Source organism: Schistocerca cancellata, chromosome 5, assembly GCF_023864275.1.
Source record: "Schistocerca cancellata isolate TAMUIC-IGC-003103 chromosome 5, iqSchCanc2.1, whole genome shotgun sequence".
Classification (NCBI taxonomy): Eukaryota; Metazoa; Arthropoda; class Insecta; order Orthoptera; family Acrididae; genus Schistocerca; species Schistocerca cancellata.
This window is the reverse complement of record NC_064630.1, coordinates 786,307,983-786,314,931: the sequence shown is the minus strand read 5'-3', so window position 1 is coordinate 786,314,931 and position 6,949 is coordinate 786,307,983.

The window sequence follows — 6,949 nt, the reverse complement described above, 5'->3', positions numbered from 1 at the left end:
AGGGCAAAGTTTTTCTTCCGTTCATTAGTAAGATCACAGACCGCATTGGGAAAGTTTTAGGCAAGTATTGGGTAGAAACTATTTTCAGACCTACTAGGAAAATAAAAGAATTTTTAAGGTCGGCAAAAGATGCACGACACCCTTTGGCTACACCGGGGGTATATGAAATTCCTTGTAGTTGTGGACAGGTTTACATCGGTACCACAAAGAGAAGTGTGAACACCCGTCTTGTCGAACATAAGAGGAATTGCCGCCTGGGTCATACGGATAAATCGGCCGTAGCGGAACATGTTTACCAGGAAGGTGATCATGAAATAAAATTCAGCGAGACAAGCGTCATGTCAAAAACCTCGCATTATTATGCACGCTTGTATAGAGAGGCTATCGAGATTGATAAACATTGTAATAATTTTAACAGTAAAGACGAAGGTGTTAAACTGGATAAAATTTGGATGTCAGCGTTGCACCGCAAGCGTGACGATCGATTACTTTCAATCGAGAATGTTGGCAATACCAGAGACAATCTCATAGCCGGCGCCACGTCATCGACAGGGGCGCCCTCTGTACTGCCTGTATAATCAGCGCTTCCTCGAGTTCTTTTCGCAGTTCGCCGCTTTACCTCCGAGGATGTCTCCCGCAGTCGGAGACGAAACGTCAGGAGACAGTTTTATACTTCGACCACGGCCTATGAGCCCGGAAATTTAAGTGAAGAACAGTTTCGTAAGTAGATATCAGTAAGCTTCCTGTGAGTAGGTGCCACATAAAAAATGTTTTCCAAAAATTACTGCTCAAGATTAGACATACCACAATCTTGTGTCATTATGAAGATCTGGTATAAACTTACATGATTGTGGAGCTAAAATGTCCTTGTGTAAGAACTTCCCAGACATCACGGAGTTTAAACTTACTAATAGCAGAAAACACAAGCTTCTTTCAACGCTTATCAGAACCCCAGAATCACAAAGTAAAATCATCAACATGTTTCACCTCATTGCGAATAACAATAAGACCATGAAGCAAAAGAACATATCTGTGGGAAGTCAGTCTATGACATGAAAGTCTGCTGCACTCATTACATATCATGTATCTTACACCAGGACACTGCTCACTACGTCATCAGTGAGCATTCAGGGAAACCGTGCTCAATTCCACTCTAATCCCCAGTAAACTAAGATGGTAAAATACGAAAATACGCCATGAGTTTAACATCTCGATATAATGCATTCTGTATGTGCACCGGATCTAGTGTTCAGGATAAAACACAGACTTAATATGTTTCTAACAGTCTCACTCTACCCACAGCGCTCTACAAATGTATTGGAATAATTATTAATAAATTTTTCTCTAAGACTGTAATTAAAAGTAGGAAATCTGAAAGATAAAATCAGAAACAGTACTCGTTAAACTATCATTTAAATATGGGGATCGGTCACAACTTTTTTCCCTTTCCCTTTCAGCTGCTCAGAATTTACAATTTCAGAATATCAGAGGACCTGGTTCTGTCCTGTTGTAAAATACGATAGTCACCTGGACAAGGGTACTGTCTCACACGTTTTCTCAGTTGGAGAGAAACTACAACTTAAAACACACGAAGTAGACAAATGGTCTTTTGGAAAAAAAATGTATTTGTGTCCCACAAAGTTCACCACCGATTATGATGATTAAAATTGTTCTCTGGGTATTGTAAAATGCGTTATTGTGAAAAATACTTTAATTATGAAACGTATTGGTCGTATTACAGCGCCAAAGGGCGCCCATAAATGGGGAGGAGGAAGGACTGCGGCCCCTCCCCCTTAGCTCTCAGGAAATGGAAAAAAATATTGTTCTGTTTCGTTTCATGAAAATGGTTTAAAAGTCGCTATTACGCAGGTTTTTAACAGGGTCTGAAACAAAAAAAAAAATATCAGTTTCATTACCTACATCTACATCTACATCTACATCTACATTTACACTCCGCAAGCCATCCAACGGTGTGTGGCGGAGGGCACTTTACGTGCCACTGTCATTACCTCCCTTTCCTGTTCCAGTCGCGTATGGTTCGCGGGAAGAACGACTGTCTGACAGCCTCCGTGCGCGCTCTAATCTCTCTAATTTTATATTCGTGATCTCCTCGGGAGGTATAAGTAGGGTGAAGCAATATATTTGATACCTCATCCAGAAACGCACCCTCTCGAAACCTGGCGAGCAAGCTACACCGCGATGCAGAGCGCCTCTCTTGCAGTCTGCCACTTGAGTTTGTTAAACATCTCCGTAACGCTATTACGGTTACCAAATAACCCTGTGACGAAATGCGCCGCTCTTCTTTGGATCTTCTCTATCTTCTCCGTCAACCCGATCTGGTACGGATCCCACACTGATGAGCAATACTCACGTATAGGTCGAACGAGTGTTTTGTAAGCCACCTCCTTTGTTGATGGACTACATTTTCTAAGGACTCTCCCAATGAATCTCAACCTGGTACCCGCCTTACCAACAATTAATTTTATATGATCACTGCACTTCAAATAGTTCCGCACGCGTACTCATAGATATTTTACAGAAGTAACTGCTACCAGTATTTGTTCCGCTATCATATAATCATACAATAAAGGATCCTTCTTTCTATGTATTCGCAATACATTACATTTGTCTATGTTGAGGGTCAGTTTCCACTCCCTGCACCAAGTGCCTATCCGCTGCAGATCTTGCTGCATTTCGCTACAGTTTTCTAATGCTGCAACTTCTCTGTATACTACAGCATCATCCGGGAGAAGCCGCTGTGAGACCCCTGACCACGGAGTTGAGCGTGGTGCTGTAGTATTAATACCCACACGGAACTCGGGAGTGACAACAGACGTGAAAGTTGGTCATAAGGAAATTCATCCTCAAATATTGCAATATTTGAAGTAATGAATCCGAAATTAAATTAAGCTTGTTAGAACACGATTACTGTTACGTAATATAGATAGACAGTAGCCGCAAAGCTCATCATCCAAGATTTGAATATTATGTGATTATTTACTTTCTTTGTGGAGCATATCACCTTATTCACGTTCTCATATTTCAGACGTTGTTTCTCAGCTACGCAATGTTGTGCATGGACTAAACATGTAACTTGCTTAAGGTTAGGATAAAATATTTTGGTTAGTTTCCTGGCCTTCATCATACATGGGGAAGTATTGCTTAACATCTCTTTTCCTAATTATCAGTCACAACACCCCTAAAAATGTAATAATATAGCAGATTACTGCTGCAGTTTAAAATACAATGTAGAGTTTGTAAACATTTTAGCACATCCAGCTCCCTTGTTTTGTGAGTAGAGTGAAGGAGCACACGTACACTCCATAGGTGAGGGATGTTGCGAGGAGAATCAGTTTCCATCACTTAATACAGTGCTGACAAATTATGCCGATCATCCGTCTTTCAGAATACCGGTGTATCTCGCTCTGAGGACGGCCGTTGTGGTACTGTCGAAACATTGGTTTTAAGTTTAAATTTAAAGTATTTCATACAACGGCGCGGTAAAACACACAGAACAGTTTTAATCACCATGACACAGGCCGTGAAAGCCTACGTAGTTATATTCAAACACCGTTCATGCCCATTTAACCCTGCAGCTGTTACGAGAGCCAAACACCCAACCTGCCGGGTCGGCTGAAGGGAGCGAGCGTATTGCGCACCTGGCCGGATGGCGACTGCCTCAGCCGACGGCCGCCGCGGGCTGCTGCCGCTTGGAGGCCAACCGCAAGTTCGAGCATGCTTGGAAACAGTCTTCGATAATTTTATAAAATCTGTATTACACTGTAAGGATACAGTAGCTACAGTTCCTGATAACTACGAAAGAGGGCCGGCCGCGGTGGTCGTGCGGTTTTAGGCACTCCAGTCCGGAGCCGCGCTGCTGCTACGGTCGCAGGTTCGAATCCTGCCTCGGGCATGGATGTGTGTGATGTCCTTACGTTAGTTAGGTTTAAGTAGTTCTAAGTTCTAGGGGACTGATGACCTCAATGTTAAGTCCCATATTGCTCAGAGCCATTTGAACCATTTTTGAACGAGAGAGATCTTCAAGACTAACCCGCACTTTCTATTATATGTTTACCCTGATCTCAGAAAAATATACTTTGGAAAAAAGGTAAGAGCATTTGTATTTGTTACTGAAAAATCCTGTGTCCTGCAATTCAAACTGCCGACACATTTGTCTGTAGTCCCACAAAATTTCATTAGCATCAGACGAAAACGTTTCAAGATAGATTGCCTTAAAATTCGCCGTTACCAGCGAAAAACTCGAAAATGTGATTCCGTCTATAGTCATCAATAAAAAAATTATAGTCAAACTTTCAAAGCAAATGGTCCCTTACCACCTGACGTAGAAATAAAAAAGAAAAATTTTCGTGTAACTCATTCTGCGACAGGCCAATTTGCTCGTATAATGAACATTCCGACAGTACCTGGTTGTTTGCTCGCTGCTTACCCCTTCAGTTTTTCACCTTCAGTACGATTTACTTTTTTGTATCCCTCCTGGAAGGCGGCGAGTTGGTTCGATCAGGAAAAGGTCAACATAACTTGGAATGACGTGCGAAGCCAAGCGAAGTCTCCCGGCTGGCTGCACCTGATAACATGGGCAGAATCTGTGGCGAAGCTCGCAGAGCTGCACATCACCAGCTAGAGGGCGCTGACGTCGGTGTCTCAAGGTAGTGCCAACCTTTGAATCTATGTGGCATCGCTACTATCGATACCACATACTTCCCCTTTTTGTAGCAGCCTTTGGATTGCCGCTGCCTGATATAATAACTTTTTTTCTAGTTTTTTCACTTTGTTATTTTTATTTTATTCCTTTTATTCTCCCGCTCTTAAAACATACCCGGTTGCTGAAACAACCTAACATTTCTTTAGTTCCTACTAATATTTTTTTAAAACATGGCAACCTGAAAAGAGTGAGAAGACAATTTTTGCACCTTATACATGTCATATTTAGTTGTGAATTAGCAGTATACACTACACAGTGTCTCTGTGGGGTCTCCTCTTTCTCCATTGTTCCGAAGAATACTGTTTATCTCGACCGCACGGACTACCTCGGCATACTCCCCGGTAGTCTCACATCCTCACTTAGCACTACCTATCTGCACATCCCCCCCCCCCCCCCCCCCAATGCAATTTTGGATTCGAGTCCCTGGCTGGAGAACACTTTTTCACTCGTCGCCGCAGGTTCCGCAGAAAGTCCAGATGCAACCGACATCATTAATTCCTTTTCTATCCTTTCTCTTCCCTCCACCTGCACTTCGTCCGTCACCGGTAGCTGAGTGGTCAGCGCAACAGATTGTCAACCCTAAGGGCTCGGGTTCGATTCCCGGCTGGGTGGGTGTGGTGTGCGTACTGCAAGACCTTCAGTACACACACCATCAGATTATTTGACTTGTCACTCTAACGAAGTAGGCGAGTGTCAGCAATATGTCTCGTGGTCTCATCGTGGCGTGTTTATCTTCTGCCGTTAGGTCAGATGATAGAAATGCCACTTGCACGCCTAGAGTAGCAGAATGACGGTGACCAACTTTAAACAGAACTTGATTAATTTTCCCACACATTTATTAAAATAATAACAAGCATAAAAATTACTTAACTTGGTTCTGGATGCTATTTACAATTGACAATCTGAAGTTCCTTCGGTATTGGTACGTTAATCTTATTCTCACATATATCTCTGATACTTGACAAAAGTATCTATACATTTATCTTCATGGCTATGTACAGCAATATGGTAATCTTATTAGGTGCAGACTGAAACTTGAATATCGACTGGTATAGACAAATGCAGACTGGTACAGACTGGTGGAGACAAATGCAGACTGACTAATCGGAGGTCTGTACACTCGTTATAATACCTCGCGCGTTCTTGTATCACTGCGCGAGTGTGATCCGTGAGGAGAAAAGGTTCAACGTTAGCAGCAATCTCATTGGCTGCGTTACATATTAATACGCGGATCGGCGGAAGCAGAATTTGGTCCGTCTCTATGACAGCGCCATCTCGTAGTGCGGAAACGGACGGGCGCTGCGCCTGCGCTCTTGTGCTTAGCGGGGCGCGCTCTAGTGGGAAAGTTGTGTGTGCGCTAACTACGCGGAACTACAGGGTGTTTCAAAAATGACCGGTATATTTGAAACGGCAATAAAAACTAAACGAGCAGCGATAGAAATACACCGTTTGTTGCAATATGCTTGGGACAACAGTACATTTTCAGGCGGACAAACTATCGAAATTACGGTAGTTACAATTTTCAACAACAGATGGCGCTGCAAGTGATGTGAAAGATACAGAAGACAACGCAGTCTGTGGGTGCGCCATTCTGTACGTCGTCTTCCTGCTGTAAGCGTGTGCTGTTCACAACGTGCAAGTGTGCTGTAGACAACATGGTTTATTCCTTAGAACAGAGGATTTTTCTGGTGTTGGAATTCCACCGCCTAGAACACAGTGTTGTTGCAACAAGACGAAGTTGTCAACGGAGGTTTAATGTAACCAAAGGACCGAAAAGCGATACAATAAAGGATCTGTTTGAAAAATTTCAACGGACTGGGAACGTGACGGATGAACGTGCTGGAAAGGTAGGGCGACCGCGTACGGCAACCACAGAGGGCAACGCGCAGCTAGTGCAGCAGGTGATCCAACAGCGGCCTCGGGTTTCCATTCGCCGTGTTGCAGCTGCGGTCCAAATGACGCCAACGTCCACGTATCGTCTCATGCGCCAGAGTTTACACCTCTCTCCATACAAAATTCAAACGCGGCAACCCCTCAGCGCCGCTACCATTGCTGCACGAGAGACATTCGCTAACGATATAGTGCACAGGATTGATGACGGTGATATGCATGTGGGCAGCATTTGGTTTACTGACGAAGCTTATTTTTACCTGGACGGCTTCGTCAATAAACAGAACTGGCGCATATGGGGAACCGAAAAGCCCCATGTTGCAGTCCCATCGTCTC